The 17,524-nt window shown below is 42.3% G+C and overlaps 1 protein-coding gene across 7 annotated transcripts in view; it reads right to left on the reverse strand.

The window, feature by feature from the left end:
• Nucleotides 1–17,524, reverse strand: part of SOCS6 (suppressor of cytokine signaling 6) — a 48,017-nt gene that overhangs the window by 5,768 nt on the left and 24,725 nt on the right. Inside the window, exons 3-4 of one of the 7 annotated variants that reach the window (XM_051851113.2) lie at nucleotides 16,972–17,041; nucleotides 13,174–13,241 (exon numbers count right to left, since the gene is read on the reverse strand). The exons of 2 other annotated variants lie outside the window; for them this stretch is intronic. The gene's annotated coding sequence lies outside the window, so the exon portion shown is untranslated. Of the gene's footprint in view, nucleotides 1–12; nucleotides 6,101–10,957; nucleotides 11,861–13,173; nucleotides 13,242–13,432; nucleotides 13,738–16,971; nucleotides 17,042–17,524 lie in introns of those variants that run through there. 4 more of the 7 variants (XR_011379163.1, XM_051851115.2, XM_070049865.1 and 1 more) reach the window with 4 other exon arrangements.

A 17,524-nucleotide genomic window follows, 5' to 3' on the forward strand; every position in this document is an offset into this window, starting at 1 on the left:
CCTTCCACTGACCTTCCTTCCTTTCTGCACCTTGCTTTTTTGTTCCATCCCTAATGAGCTGGCCAGGGTTCATGTCTTCCCACTCTACCAATGCACAGTTATCTTGATCATCAGTTCTCATGGCTTCCCTCCTCTGACGTGCACCCGTCTGTGTCCCAGCAAAGCACTCAACAATGAAGTTCTGCGTAGACCTGGCAGAGTAACAGTCCCTTGATTCATCACCAACCAGGCCACTTCAACACTCTTAAACATCTTTAAACATCCCTCTATGCTTGAGAGTTCTTTGAGAACACGGCTCCTCTGAGTCACCTCCCAGTGCCACAGAGGTTAGAAGCACAGCGTGTGCAGGCTGAAAGCCATCCGTGTGTAGAGGACATGCACAAAACTTCCTTTTTTAAACTCAGATCTATGTGCAAGGAGATGAAGATTATGATTAGGAAGAGTATTTCTAAAATCACTGCTTTTCATTCTTCTTCTTTTTACAATATTCCGTATCAAATTTTTACTTCTGTACCCAGAAACAAACTTTCTAAACTTTTGTAGTACACTATCTCATGTTGCAATGGTAGGATTTCAATTCTATAGTCTTTCTGCATTATGTCATAGAACAAAAATGTGGTCCTACAAGTCCCATTAGCTGATCATAGCAATACTGCCTTACAAAAACATTTTGACTAAACTACGAATAATGTTTCATTCCTCTATGGTCATATCCTGCCACACCAAGACCATCAACTTGGGAAAAATTCTACTTCCCCAACAGGTTAGTGCCGCTCCATGTCTTGGCAGAAAATCACAGCTCTAGCTTTGGTCATAGTCAGTGTGGACTTACTAGGGGTTTGCAACATGCTCAGCACTGGGTGGGAATATATGGATTCATAAATTACATAGGGTCTCAATCCAGTGAGAGAGACAGATACATAAATGGATAAGCTGCAAGACAAACCCATTGGTAATACCATGGTAATACAAGACAGGAGTCAAAGAAAAATGATTTTCAAAAGTCTTACCGTTACTATAGTATTGAAATTGTAAAAAAAAAAAATACTTTTATTTGGAGTACCAGTTACTTTAAACACTAAGTTGCTAAACAGATGAACTCACTGTCTAAGCACCATGTCTTCCACCCAAGTCAAAAGATGTATACAATGCGCTGAGAGCAGAATCAGTCACTGACTCTGAGCTGGCGAGAACTCAATCAACTCCACCAAATTTGGGGTTCAAATAGTTTTGCTTCCTGCAAAACAAAAACTGGCAATCCCAGTAAAAGTACCTGGCAATTGTCTACTTCAAAAGTATTATTTTTTCAACTATCAATCCATGTACAGCTCAGAACTAATATTAAAGAAACAAAATGCAATCCTAGATATTACAAACTATAAAACGTCTATTAGACCATATGGTATTTTATCTCTCCCCAACATTTTCTAGGCAAAGATTACCCTGGAATTTTTAAGAGTATCTGTTTTTCTGTTTGCACTTCCAAAAATACATGCCATCTTTTTATAGAATTACCATCTGTCTCATGCCTAAGTAAATGTTCCGAATCAGATTTACTGCTTTTCTAATTGTAAAATTTTAGGCTTAGACACACACTTGAAAATGTGTTTAAAGGTTTAAGGGAAAAAGTTTCAGACATTTAAAGTAAAGAGCACTTTATCCAGATGAGGGAGAAGATAGCATCTTCAAATAAGTTCACCTCTCTTCTAAGGAATGATTTGAGGTAGTTTCGCCTGTCATTCATGATACCATCTAATGAAAAAATTAAAAACATGACATCATGCAACTATTTAACCTTCAATGAACAAAACAGCTCGACTGTCAGCCTCATGTTACTGGATTTCCAAGGGACGGAAACCATTGCTACTAGGAAATGTAGAGCCCATCTATGAGCGTGGCCACTCTGTACAGCACATTCTTTCTCTGAAACTGCCCTGCTTGTGGTTCTACCACTTCAACGAGCAGTTCTCATACTTTCTGATCTCAACACACTTTGCTATCTTAAACAATACTGAAGACTGCAAAAAGCTTTGTTTAGGTGTGTTACAGCCAGTGAAATCTACCCTACCAGTCACTGAAGTTGAAATGTTTAAATATTTCATTTAATGCACTGTAAAATGACAATGGGGAAGGTGTTTGGTGCAGCAGTTAACATGTCATTTGGAACACCCACTTCACTTACCGAAGGGCCTGGGTTCAAGTTCCAGCTCCATTCCTGAATCCAGCTTCCTGCTAATGTGCTCCCTGAAAATGCCCACAGAAGTGGAGCCAGGCCAGGCTAACGCCAGAAGCCAGAAATTCACTCCAGGCTTCCCATCTGGGGGCAGGGATTCAAGAACCTGCTGCCACACGGGAGAGCTGGGTCTGAAATACAGGAACTCCGGGTGAGATGTGGGCATCCTAAGCAGCATCTTAACTGCTGGGCCAAACGCCCATCTCCTTGAGTTTCTCAAAAAGTGAGAGTGCACTGTAAAATCTGACACTACACTGAGAAATGTTATTGTTCTCTAACACTCCAATCCTACGTTTTGAATGAATCTGTTATGTATGCCTGTTTTTGGTAACAGCCTCTATTTTTACTACATTACACAACATTAGTCTGTGAATATCCCCAACTGATTTCATTGAGAAAAGTCCTTTAACACTGGGAAGCAGTAAATACAACAGTGGTAGATACAAGTTTTCCACAACTATAGCATTTCTTGAAAGCTAGAATTTTATCATTAGCAAAACCAATGTGACCAGTTGTTTTCACTAAAGTGACAAGCTCATTATCATCATTCATAGGAAAATCATTCACAGGAAAATTCCTACTACTACTACACCTATGTTCAATAGCCATAATGTGTCTGTCAACTGTCCTGGGTAGAAGTGGGTTCGGGAGAAAAGGTGCATCTCAAGCCACAGCAACAAGGGCATCCTCCCAGGTACCCTTCCTTCTTCAGTGTGTGCTTTCTAAAAACACCCATTTCATGATGAAGATTTTACAAAGATGTATACTTAGGGCAAGAACTAAAACTGTCATTACAGCTTCATCGGCAGCACGCTTTAATGTAACTGGAATGTTCTTTTGTACTAAAGTACCCACCAGTAGAAAACACAGTATTAGAGTTTACCACTGTTACAGCTTTGCATCAGGAATATACCCACCATTGCTTTGTGCTATCAATAAAAATGTTAATACAGTGAAATTGGCAAATAATGTTTTATTTTTTTTAAGATTTATTTATTTATCTGAAAGTCAGAGTTACAGAAAGAGGAGAGGCAGAAAGAGAGAGGTCTTCCACCGGCGGGCTCACTCCCCAATCGGCCACAACAGCCACAGCTGTGCCGATCCAAAGCCAGAAGCCAGGAACCTCCTCCAGGTCTCCCATGCAGGTGCAGGGGCCCAAGGACCTGGACAATCCTCCACTGCTTTCCCAGGCCACGGCAGAGAACTGGATCAAAAGTGGAGCAGCCAGGACTCAAACCAGCGCCCACATGGGATGCCAGTACTGCAGGCGGCAGCCCTACCTGCTACATCACAGCGCCAGCCCCTGGCAGATAATGCTTTATAGCATTATTATTAAAAGGCACCACAGACCACAATTTGAAGGCAGCATAAAATAAAAAGAATTCTTGGGGACCAGTGTTGTGGGACAGTGGATAAAGTCCCCACTTGTGATGCTAGCATCCCATATGGGCGCTGGTTTGAGACTCAGCTTCTCCACTTCCAGTTCTCCCTGCTAATGTGCTTGAGAAAACAGTTGAAGATGGCCCAAAGGCTTGGGCTTCACACCCACATAGGAGTTCGAAGAAACTCCTGACTCCTGGCTTTGGCCTGGCCTAGCCTCAGCTATTGCAGCCATTTGGGGAGTGAACCAGTGGATGGTTTTCTCTCTCTCTCTCTCTGTCTCTTCCTCTCTCTGTGTAACTCTGACTTTCAAATAAATAAATAAATCTTAAAAGCACAAAAAGGAATTTGTTTAAAAAATGCAAAACAAAAAGTATAAAATAACAAAGAAAAAGGCTTTTAATGTAAAACAAAGCATCCCACAGAAAGTTAGCAAGATGACAAGTTAATATTACTGTAAACATCTCTGCACCAAAGGGTGCATTAACACTAAGCATTTACCAGTTTGTGCTATTATTCCATTTCAGTTTCTTAGATTCTGCCCCAGTGTTTCTCAATCTGTGAGTACACTATTTGCCATTTCCTTGGTTAAAAAACAAAGAATACTAAAGTCTATCTAGAAAGGGAGTAGTAAAAGGAGGAAGAAAACATGCCGTATAATAAAAAGGAAATTGATGGCAACAGCAAACATAACTGGAATATAGGTTCCAAGAGACACAGCTGGGTTAAACTCAGCTATTAGAAGAAAAAGATCTTCAGATGTGGCTTAGGAAACCCCATCATGGGGGCCTGCACGGTGGCTTGGTGGGTAAAGCTGTCACCTGCAGTGCCACCTTCCCATACGGGCGCCAGTTCTAGTCCTGGCTGCGCTCCTCTTCTGATCCAGCTCTCCGTTATAGCCTGGGAAAGCAGCAGAGGATGGCCCAAGTCCTTGGGCCCCTGCACTCACATGGGAGACCTGGAAGAAGCTCCAGGCTCCTGGCTTCGGATGGGCCCAGCTCCAGCCATTGCAGACATCTGGGGAATAAACCAGCCGATGGAAGACCTCTCTCCCTCTCTGCCTTCAAATAAATAAAACCTCCCCCCCAAAAAAAGAAAATTCCATGTTATATAAAAATAACATACTAGAATAATGTCTCAGAAAACTTCAAAACATGGTAAACTTTCCATTGATCAACTTTCCAACTCTCCGCTTCTTCCCTGTGACTGTGGTCATCTTATTCCAGCTTAACTGTATTGTATTCCACTTCAGATCAGGAACTCTGGCAGTATCAGCTACTGTTACACCCCTGGTACCTAAAGTATTTCTTGGGCATGGCTAATGCTTAGATTCAAACTTTGAATTTAAATTAATTACATGATTTAACCATATAAATAAAAAGTATGCATTTTAAAAATTAGTGCTACAGGAGCCAGTGCTGTGGTGTAGTGGGTAAAGCCACTGCCTGCAGTGCCAGCATCCCATATGGGCGCTGGTTCAAGTCCTGGCTGCTCCACTTCTAATCCAGCTCTCTGCTATAGCCTGGGAAAGTAGCAGAAGATGGTCCGGGTCCTTGGGCCTCTGCATCCATGTGAGAGACAGGAAGAAGCTCCTGGCTTCGGATTGGTACAGCTTCGGCCATTGCAGCCAACTGGAGAGTGAACAAGCCGATGGAAGATCTCTGTCTCTCTGTGACTCTTTTTTTTGTTTTGTTTTTGTTTTTTCACTGGCAGAGTTAGATAGTGAGAGAGAGAGAGAGAGAGAGAGAGAGAGAGAGAGAGAAAGGTCTTCCTTCCATTGGTTCAGCCCCCAAATGGCCACTATGGCCGGGGCGCTGGGCCAATGCGAAGCCAGGAGCCAGGTGCTTCCTCTTGGTCCCTCACGCGGGTGCAGGACCCAAGCACTTGGGCCATCCTCCACTGCATTCCCGGGCCACGGCAGAGAGGCTGGACTGGAAGAGGGGCAACCGGGACAGAACCCACGCCCCAAACGGGACTAGAACCTGAAGTGCCAGTGCCGCAGGTGGAAGATTAGCCTAGTGAGCCATGGCGCCGGCCCTCTGTAACTCTTTCAAATAAACAAATAAAAAAATTTTTAAAAATTACTGCTACAAGACTCATAGAATGGCAGATGTCCTAAACAGCACTCTGGCCTCAGAATCAGCCCTTAAGGCATTCAGATCTGGCTAAAATGCCCATGAGAGTATTTCAGGCATGGAAAGACAAGACACTCTGGCAAAAAAAAACAAACAAACAAACAAAAAAAGCTAAATGCAAGATCTCTGTGAGTGAGATCCCAGCGGAAAGAACAGGCCATCAAAGAAGGAAGTACCTTTCTCTGAAGGGAGGAGAGAACTTCCACTTTGACTATGGCCTTGTCTAAATAAGATCAGAGTCAGCGAACTCAAAAGGCTTCCATAGCCTTGGCAACTCATGACAAGAGCCTAGGGGGATTACTGACACCATAAACAAGAGTGTCAATTTGTTAAGTCAACAACAGGAGTTGTTGCACTTACTCCTCATGTAGGATCTCTGTCCTTAATGTGCTGTACATCATGATTTAATGCTATAACTAGTACTCAAACAGTATTTTACACTTTGTGTTTCTGTGTGGGTACAAACTATTGAAATCTTTACTTAATATATGCTGAATTGATCTTCTGTATATAAAGACAACTGAAAATGAATCTTGATGTGAATGGAAGGGGAGAGGGTACAGGAGAGGGGAAGGTTGCGGGTGGGAGGGAGGTTATGGGGGGTGGGGAAGCCATTGTAATCCATAAGCTTTGTAAATTTATATTTATTAAATAAAAGTTAAAAAAATTATTGCTACAAAAGAAGAACTGCCTTTTTTAAAAAAATTATTTATTTAAAAGTAAGAGCTGCAGAGAGGGAAGGAGAGAGAAAGACAGATCTTCCACTTGCTGGTTTACTCAACAGATGGCTGCAATGGGCCAGGCTGAAGCCAGGAGCCAGGAACATTTTCATGGTCTCCCATGTGGGTTGCAGGGGCCTAAGTATTTGGACCATCTTCTGCTGCTTTTGCTAGGCCATTAGCAGGGAGCTGGATTGGAAGTGGAGCAGCCAAGACACAGATGGCACCCATATGGGATGCCAGCATCATAGGCAGCAGCTTTCCCCACTGTGCCATAATGCCAGCCCCACTGACTTTTAAGCACTAAATAAATGAAAACAGCTAGAAAAATTTTCTGTCAAATTAGGTATAAGCAAAGCATTCTAAAAAGTTAAGTAAACATTTTTCAGTTTTTAACACTTAAAATCTATTCTTGGGGCTAGTGCTGTGGTAAAGCAGGTAAAGCCACTGCCTGCAATGGCAGCATCCCATATATGCTCCACTTCTGATCCAGCTCCCTGCTGATGCACCTGAGGAGGCAGTGGAAGATGGTCCAAGTCCTTGGGCCCTTGCACCCACATGGAAGACTAAAGAAGCTCCTAGATCCTGGATTCGGATCAGCCCTGCTCTGGCCGATAAGGCCATCTAGGGAGTGAACCAATGGATAGAAGATCTCTCTCTCTCTCTCTCTGCCACTGCCCCTCTGTAACTCTGCTTTTCAAATAAATAAATAAATCTTTTTTAAAAAAGGCAGCAAAATATTTTCTTTACATGTTTTTAAATAAATTTTTAAAATTTATTTTAGGAGCTGGCACTGTGGTACAGCGGGTTAAAGCCGTGGCCTGAAGCGCTGGCATCCCATACGGGTGCTGGTTCTAGTCCTAGCTGTTCCACTTCCGATCCAGCTCTCTGCTATGGCCTGGGAAAGCAGTAGAAGATGGCCCAAGCCCTTGGGCCCCTGTACCCACAGGGGAGACCCAGAAGAAGCTACTGGCTCCTGGCTTTGGATTGGCACAGCTCCAGTGTTGTGGTCATCTGGGGAGTGAACCAGCAGATGGAAGACCTTTCTCTCTGTCTCTACCTCTCTCTGTAACTCTTTAAAATAAATAAAATAAATCTTTAAAAAAATTATTTGAAAGGCAGAGCACAGAGAATGAAATCTTCCATTTGCTGGTTTAGTTCCCAAATGCTTCTAACAGTAGGGCTGGGTCAGGAGCAAATCAGGTGTCTAGAACTCCACACAGGTCTCCCATGTGGGTGGCAGGGACCCATATGTTTAAGCCATCATTTGCTGCTTCCTGGGGTGTACATTAGCAGGAAGTTACATCAAAGTAGAGCTGGGACTTGGAGTAGACACTCCGATATAAGATGTGGGTGTCTAACCATTGTGCCACAACACCCACCCCAAGGAAAACATTATTTTTTTTTTAACTTTTATTTAATAAATATAAACTTCCAAAGTACAGCTTTTGGATTACAGTGGTTTCCCCCCCCCCCATAACTTCCCTCCCACCCGCAACCTTCCCCTCTCCCCTTCCATTCACATCAAGATTCATTTTCAATTATCTTTATATACAGAAGATCAATTTAGCATATATTAAGTAAAGATTTCAACAGTTTGCACCCACACAGAAACAAAGTATAAAGTACTGTTTGAGTACTAGTTATATCGCTAATTTACATAGTACAACACATTAAGGACAGAGAACCTACATGAGGAGTAAATGCACAGTGACTCCTGTTGTTGACTTAACAAATTGACACTCTTGTTTATGGTGTCAGTAATCCCCCTAGGCTCTTGTCATGAGTTGCCAAGGCTATGGAAGCCTTTTGAGTTCGCTGACTCTGATCTTATTTAGACAAGGCCATAGTCAAAGTGGAAGTTCTCTCCTCCCTTCAGAGAAAGGTACTTCCTTCTTTGATGGCCTGTTCTTTCCGCTGGGATCTCACTCACAGAGATCTTGCATTTAGGTGTTTTTTTTTTTTTTTTTTTTTTTTTTTTTTGCCAGAGTGTCTTGTCTTTCCATGCCTGAAATACTCTCATGGGCATTTTAGCCAGATCTGAATGCCTTAAGGGCTGATTCTGAGGCCAGAGTGCTGTTTAGGACATCTGCCATTCTATGGGTCTGCTGTGTATCCCACTTCCCACGTTGGATCGTTCTCTCCTTTTTAATTCTATCAGTTAGTATTAGCAGACACTAGTCTTGTTTATGTGATCCCTTTGACTCTTAATCCTATCATTATAATCAATTATGAAGTGAAAATGATACTTGGACTAGTGAGATGGTATTGGTGCATGTCACCTTGATGGGACTGAATTGGAATCCCCTGGCACGTTTCTAACTCTACGGGGAAAACATTATTTTTTTAAAACGAGGCCTTTGCAGAAAGACTGCTTTGCAAATGTGATTATTTTTTAATTTTACTTTTAAAAAGTGCTAAACTAAAAATCCTAAACAATGCATTATATAAGGCTAATAGCTCAATGAATAAGGAAAATACATTAGTCCTTCATTTAGGAATTAAGGTGTATTATTTACTTGTTTCGGTTTAATATTAAATACTTGAACTACATGACTCCCTAGCTAATGAAGTCTTTCCACTAACACACAATTATCAATCCTGAATAATTTTGAAGATCACAACAGAAAAGTATAGGAAAAGCTATATGCTAGCAATAAGAAAACTAGAGTAATAACAGGAGATGGTATTATACTCAGAGAAAACTATCAAACAAAATACAAAGGGATACATGATGAAAGTTGGTGCCACTGCCTTTATATAAAAGGCGTAATGGGGGCCAGCGCTGTGGCGCAGCAGGTTAACGCCCTGGCCTGAAACGCCGGTATCCCATATGGCCGCTGGTTCGATAACTGGCTGCTCCACTCCCAATCCAGCTCTCTGCTATGGCCTGGGAAAGCAGTACAAGATGGCCCAAGTCCTTAGGTCCCTGCACCTGCGTGGGAGGCGCGGGGGAAGCTCCTGGCTCCAGATCGGTGCAGCTCCGGCCGTTGTGGCCAATTGGGGAGTGAACCATCAGATGAAAGACCTCTCTCTCTCTCTCTCTCTCTCTCTGCTTCTCCTCTCTCGCATAATTCTTTCAAATAAATAAATAAATCTTAAAAAAAAGGCGTAATCCACAATGAAGGTAACAATTTACAAAAATATTTACACACAAAATGGAATAGCAATAAAATGTCTCTTTCAACTTAAGAAAAGTGAAAAATAAAGCAGGTTTAAGTTACATAACTCATACACAAGACATATGGATCCTATACCCAGAAAACTGAGAACACAGAGCCTTTTTAGAACTTACAGACTAATGACTAAACGTGACAATATGTTAGTTTGCTTCTTGTAATGAAATACCTGGGAGACTTTGTAAAGATACTTTATAAAGAAAAGAGGCTGGTCTGGTTGAGCTTTGGAGGCTGAGACCTCCAGACAACATGGTGCTGGCTGTGTCACACCACGGTACCACAGTGGACGCTTGTAGGAGAGGCCCAGATCACATCAGCAGACAGGAAGCCAGGAGTTGAGCAGCCAGGCCCACTCTTTTTATATCAATCTTCTCACAATAGTTAAACTGTTCCCAAACTGCACTGGTTCCTCCCAAGTGCAGTGCCCACAAAGATAATCATTTTCTACTAAGCACCCCTGAGGGGTCCCCATCATCTCCAAACACCGGCCCTGAGGCCCATGCTTCCAAAACGAAAGCCACATCCGTATCATAGCCTCTACAATGAAAACCTGAACATCAGAACGACTTCCCTCATTAGCCACACACAATAAACTAAATAGGAAAAACAACAACAGAAAAGGGTAAGAATTAACTCAAATGTCCAACACAGCGTTAGATACCTACTGAGTGAAAGAGAAAGTCTCAAGGCAAACAAAGAGTATACTGCTTTAAAACAAGCATATGAAAACGTAACACATCAAAATCTATGCAAGTTCACAAAACCCTGTAACTGGGCTCACAGGAAAATCTAAACTCAAAACTAAAGAGCAAGGAACTAAAAGAAACCAATTCCATTTGAGAAGTCAATAGCTATAATCAAAATGAAAGAAAAAGAAAATTCAGGAGAAAAATAAACAGCACATATTAATGAGTTAGAAAATGAAATGCAGTAATAACAATGCTGTAAGAGTTGATTCTCTAACAACAGAAAATTCAACCAGAAAACATAAGAAAAAAGGACCATGTATTTATATAAAACTAGAGATGCAGAGTGCTACACAGATTCATAAAACAAAAATATGTGAGTACTTGGAAAACTATGAAAATTCATGTGAAACTCAGAAGAAATGGATAATTCTATAGTAAAAATATATATATATATATATATATATGACTAAAATTTGCATCAGAGGAGGTAAAAATCCAAGAGAGACTAGTAATTGTCAAAGAAACTAAAAGTTACCAAATAGCTACCATGGCCCTCTTCTCCTGGGGAGGAAAACTGGCAGATCATTAAAGACTAAGCCCAATATTCACAATGGGTATTTACCTAGTGTCTGACACACATGGGTACATGGGTTCCATTCCTGGCTCCAGCTCCTGGCGTCAGCTTCCTACTTATGTGCACCCTAGGAGGCAGCAAGTAATGGTTCAAGTAAACAGTTTCCTATCACCCACATAGGACACCTGTACTGCATTCCCAGCTCTTGGCACCTGTTTCAGCTCAGCCCCAGGTGTTGAGGGCATTTGGGGAGTGAACCAGTAGACAGAATCTGTCTGCCTCTCAAAAAAAAAGAAAAGAAAAAAAAAAAAAAACTTTGCTACTCAACTTCAGAACAAAGAGAAAAAATCCCAAATTTATTTATGAAGTTAAAAGAAAAATGATACCAACATTTGGCAAAGACAGAACATCAGAAAAAAAAAATTTTAGGAACTCTGAAGTACAAATCTCAACAGTAAACACTGAGTGTGGTAGGGGAAATAATTCAATGAGGTAACGTATATCCCTGAATTACTAACATGGTTCTGTATTTGGAAATCTGTTAATAGAACTCACAAAGGAGGAATAGATCAAAGGAGTAAAATCATATGATCATAGCTACAAAAATGTGAAAAAAAATCAACATTAATTTCTGACCTTCCCTCTAAAAAACCATCTGTAAAACAGGAACATGTGAATTTCCCATGATACACATAACAAAATAGAGCTAAGACAAATAATGAAGAAATACTGAAAGCCAGCTACAAGGACATCAATTACCAATATCATTAAATAGCATCATTTTCAAAACATTAGCTCAGTGAATTAAATAAGTATAAGAAATAACTGTATATACTGGAGAAGAAGAGACAAGATTTCATTATTTACTATGACATGACTGCATATCCTGGGAAAGAAAACATCAAAAGATGCAGCTGAACAACTACTAGGGAGTGGGAAAAACAAAACAAAAAAAAAAAAAAACAAAAACAAGAACTCAGTCAAAGACTGGTAATACTTACAGGTAAAAATAAAAAATCACTAGTCATTCTATAATGTTAAGAAGCTGGTAAGAAACACAATGGAAAACTAGATCCTATTTATAATATAGTCAATAAAGATGAATAGGAAAAACTCTTCAGAGTATTATATTAGATTTGATATCCAGAAAGATACAACTTATTCCTAGATAAAACAATTCAATCCTATGAAAGCTTAAACTCAGGATCGCAGGAACCTATGAATGTTTCTAAGAGAAACTTGGCAAAATGATAATGAAGTTACCCTTGTTATATAAACAATGAGTCAGAAAAATTCTCCAAGATTAAATAAGTAAATAAACTAAACAAGATATTAAAACACATCACGGGGCCAGTGCTGTGGCATAGCAGGTAAAGCCCCTATACCAAGTGGGAGTCCTAGAAGAAGCTCCAAGCTCCTGGCTTCAGATCAGCCCTACTCCAACCATTGCAGCCATTTGGGAAGCAAACCAGCAGATGGAAGATCTCTCTGTCTCTCCCCTTCTCTCACTCTGTAACTCTGCCTTTCAAATAAATAAATAAATCTTGTTTTAAAAACAGCAAATATACATGACAGGATTAATTTCTGCAACACAGACTGTGCTGTTAGCAATCAGCAGGTGAGGGGTTGGCTTTGTGGAGTAGTGGGTAAAGTCATTGACTGCAACAACAGCATCCCATATGGGCTAGGGTTCACGTACCAGCTGCTCCACTTTCGATCCAGCTCCCTGCTGATGGCCTGAGAAAAGCAGCAGAGGATGGTCTAGGTGTTTGGTCCCCTGCCACCTGTGGGAGGTCTGGATAAAGCTCCTGGCTCTGGCCTAGCCCCAGCCACTGCAGTCATCAGGGGAGTGAGCCAGTGGATGGAAGATCAATCGATCTCTCTCTCTCTCTTCCTCTCACTCTTCCTCCCTCCCTCCCTCTCCCTTTCTCTCCATCTCTCTCCCTCTCCATAACTCTTTAAAAATAAATGTATCTTTAAAAAATAGGAATCAGTAGGAGAAAGGCAAATAGTCCTATAATCAAATGGAAAGAAAATACAAATAAACCACCCACACAAAAAGAATGACAGAAGAAAAGCAAGAAAGAATGAAATGAAGCAAACACAAAAGAGAAAAAACAAATTCAAGTGGGCAATCACAACCAAAAATATTCTCAATTTGTTCATCACATAGAAATTCAAGGAATTTGGGGGTGATAGGAAACTCAAACCAAAACAATACAACATCTTCACTTACGAGCTTGAGAAAGTTAAATCAGTATTACCTAACACTGCGAAGGGAATCCCAACGTGGACACTCATGATCAACACTGAAGTATAAAGTGGTACAACACTGAAAAGAATTATTTGAAAATATTGATCAAAATTCTAAACTGCCAGATGCTGTATACAAGTAATTACATTATTATAAAACTGCTTTTTGAATATATACTCATGCCAAAAACAAAGACATATGGAAAACTATTTTCTATAGCATTAATTTAAAAAAAAAAAGCTAACATTACTTGATCATTTACCTAATGTTGGAAAATATGGAAGCCAGCCATGTGGTGTAGAAGGTTAAGCCTCTGTCTGCAGTGTCAACATTCCATATGGGCCCTGGTTTGAGTCCTGGCTGCCCGCTTTGGATCCAGCTCTTCGCTATGGCATGGGAAAGTGGTGGAAGATGGCCCAAGTCCTTGGGCCCCTGCATCCATGTGGGAGACCAGAAAGCAGCTTTGGGCTCCTGGCTTCAGACTGGCCCAGCCCCAGCCATTATGGCCATTTGGGGGAGTGAATCATTAAACAGAAGATATCTCTTGTCCCTCTTCCTCTCTCTGTAACTCTGCCTTTCAAATAAAAATAAATAAATAAATAAATGTTAAAAAAAAGAAAAAGAAAATATAGACTACATATGTCAGGGTTTAGTTTCAGCCTTGTGAATATATCATGTCTCATTTATCTTTATAATCCTATAAATTTGGTATTACGCAAAAACCAGCGTGACACTGTGGATCCAGACCACATGAATTCATGCCTATCTCTGCTTTATTTAATAGCTGTGTGATTCTAGAAGCAATAGCACCCATCACTCTTGTAGGTGGTAAGGTTTAAATATGTTAATATATGGGACATCCTTAAAACAACACTTAGGGACCAGCACTGTGACGCAGCAGGTAAGCTGCTGCCTGCAGTGCCGGCATCCCATACGGGTGCCGGTTCGAATCCCAGCTGCTCGGCTGCTCCACTTCCGATCCAGCTCTCTGCTATGGCCTGGGAAAGCAGTAGAAGAGGGCCAAGTCCTTGGGCCCCTGCACCCATGTGGGAGACTCAGAAGCAGCTCCTGGATCCCGGCTTCAGATCGGCACAGCTCCGGCCATTGCGACTAACTTGGGAGTGAACCAGCAGATGGAAAATCTCTCTTTCTCTTTCTCTCCTTCTCTCCTTCTCTGCTTTTCAAATAAATAAATAAATCTTAAAAAAAAAAAATACCTAGTCGGCCGGCGCCGCGGCTCACTAGGCTAATCCTCCGCCTAGCGGCGCCGGCACACCGGGTTCTAGTCCCGGTCAGGGCGCCGGATTCTGTCCCGGTTGCCCCTCTTCCAGGCCAGCTCTCTGCTGTGGCCAGGGAGTGCAGTGGAGGATGGCCCAGGTGCTTGGGCCCTGCACCCCATGGGAGACCAGGAAAAGCACCTGGCTCCTGGCTCCTGCCATCGGATCAGCACGGTGCGCCGGCCACAGCGCGCTGGCCGCGGCGGCCATTGGAGGGTGAACCAACAGCAAAAGGAAGACCTTTCTCTCTGTCTCTCTCTCTCACTGTCCACTCTGCCTGCCTGTCAAAAAAAAAAAAAAAATACCTAGTCCATATCAGGCTGTTTAGGTGTTTGTACTAACAGTAGTTGTAATAATCCCATTGTATAGATGGAAAAGCTAAGGCACAGACAGATTAAGGTGCATGCCTAAAATCACACCACTGATTTTAGAACCCACTTAATCACTACCAAAGACTTTTATTGCATAATTAATTTTAGCAAAAATGTAAAATTAGCCTAAATGTCAGGGAACAATGCACATAAAAAAGTTGGTGGACTAGTTTAATAAATTATTTTCACTACAGTGGAATATTATACAGATAACCAAAAAAATGCAGAGAGAGAACATTCTGGTACAGTGAGTTAAGTCTCCACCTGGGATGCCAGCATCCATACTGCAGCGCTGGTGTGAGTCCCAGCTTCTGCGCCTCGGACACAGTTTCCGGCTAGGGCATTCTGGGAGGCAGCAGAAGACAGCTCAAATGTTTGGTCTCCTGCCACCAACACTGAGACCTGGATGGCGCTCTGGCTTCCTGGCTTCTGCCTGGCTCAGACATTTGGGGAGTGAACCAGCAGATAGAAAATTGATATCACTATTGATTTTGTCTGTCTCTCTCTGTGCTGTTCTGCCTTTCAAGTAGATAAAAATAAATATACACTAAAAAAAAGATGTCCAAGATAATATTACTGAGGAAAAAAAGCAAGCAATAAAACAAAATGTGAACATGGTCCTGTTTCAATATAAATAGATTTATATGCCTACATATGCACAGTAGTTGTATCAAAGGATATACAAATGACAGTGATCAAAACACTAGTAATAGGAAGAGAGATCAGGAAGCCAGCTGACTTCTTAACCGTGTTACACTTCCTGCGGCCACTGAGCAGGTCGTACATTACCATACAACAATCAACTCCCACTGCACTTACAAAAGAAAACAAGCAGACCAGGTGAAAGATCATGTCTGCATGCTTAGCCACCGCTGTCATGAAAAGCCAGGCTTGGTGCCCACAGCTTCTTCAGTCCAAACTGCTCCGCGTTCCTCCTGGCTCTCTCATGGTGTGAACCACTCTGTCTAATTCTCCCCCAACTTCGAACTTCTGCTTCCCTATTTCACCACAGCACAGACTCTTCCAGGGGCTTGGTTCCCTATGGCCACCAAGAACAAACCACTCCGGCCAACTCCCTGACACCTAACACCTCTCATCATTCACTGTGACGTCTATAAATGTCTCTGGCTTATGCCCACTTCTGCGCCTCCCTTATTTCATCACTCCAGGTCACATCTTTACCTTGACACCAACAAAACACTATACTTCCTGGATGAAAGATATTGCCCTCAAGGATCTTAGACTATTAGCAAACATTAATAGCAGACTTAGAAGTTCTGAGAAAGAAACATATTTAAGATACTATCATTGCCTAGAAAAATACCCAACTCAGACCAGGGAGTTTGCTAAACTACTGTTACTGCTATTACTGCAACCATTTTGCACTAGAAAATGTAGATGTATCTTCTCGACTCTCACAAGGACTCTGAAGCTAAAATCTTTATCTCCATTTTACAAAAGAGCAAAGTAAATCTTAGCCAGTTTAACAATTTGCCAAAAGCCACAAAAGAAGTTGCTGAACAACAGATGCAAGTGCGGAATCCTTGGTAAATGATTCAGAAACTACCACCTTGTCTCACATAACACCAAGGTGTCAAGGTGTAGCCCAGTGATTGACAGCTCCCCCTGGAGCTGCCCTGAGTCTATTTTACAAGGACCTTGGGTATCTCTGCCTCAGTTTCTTTATTTGAAAATGCAAAGAAAATCAGGTATACCCAGGGAATTCACCTCTAGCAAGATACAATGAGGTTGAGAATTCCTCTCCCAAAAGCAACTAGAAGACTGGACTACACTGTTGTGTTTTTTAACTTATTTATTTCAAAGATTTACACACACACACACACACACAGAAACTTCCATACTTGGTAATTCCCCAGATGGCCTCAACAGCCAAAGCTGGGCTAGGCCGAAGCCAGGATCCAGGAGCTTCTTCCAGGTCTCCCAAATGAGTGGCAGGGGCCCAAACACCTGGGCTATCTTCCGCTGCTTTTCCCAGGTCATTTGCAGGGAACTGGATCAGAAATGGAGCGGCTGGGATACAAACCAGTGCCCATATGGGAAGCAGGTGTGGCAGGCAGCAGCTTTACTCACTATGCCACAATGCCAGCCCCTAAACTGTAAAAAGCAACCATTTCAGCACTTTGGAGATGAACAGCTTACCAGAGAAGACACTTTTTCATGGAGACTACTGAACTTCACTGTGGTGGTCTTGCCTAGGGGGCTGAAGTGACTGGGAGCAAGAAAGAAAAGACACATCACAAACATGGGAAACGAAGAATGCAAGCAACACTGAGAGTCAAAGTGCTGAAAGAAACTATTAACCAGGGGCCGGCGCCGCGGCTCACTAGGCTAATCCTCTGCCTTGCGGCGCCGGCACACCGGGTTCTAGTCCCGGTCGGGGTGCCAGATTCTGTCCCGGTTGCCCCTCTTCCAGGCCAGCTCTCTGCTGTGGCCAGGGAGTGCAGTGGAGGATGGCCCAGGTGCTTGGGCCCTGCACCCCATGGGAGACCAGGAAAAGCACCTGGCTCCTGGCTCCTGCCATCGGATCAGCACGGTGCGCCGGCCGCAGCGCGCTGGCCGCGGCAGCCATTGGAGGGTGAACCAACGGTAAAGGAAGACCTTTCTCTCTGTCTCTCTCTCTCACTGTCCACTCTGCCTGTCAAAAAAAAAAAAAAGAAGAAACTATTAACCAGGAATTTCATACGCAAAACAA

Source organism: Oryctolagus cuniculus, chromosome 10, assembly GCF_964237555.1.
Source record: "Oryctolagus cuniculus chromosome 10, mOryCun1.1, whole genome shotgun sequence".
NCBI classification, from domain to species: domain Eukaryota; kingdom Metazoa; phylum Chordata; class Mammalia; order Lagomorpha; family Leporidae; genus Oryctolagus; species Oryctolagus cuniculus.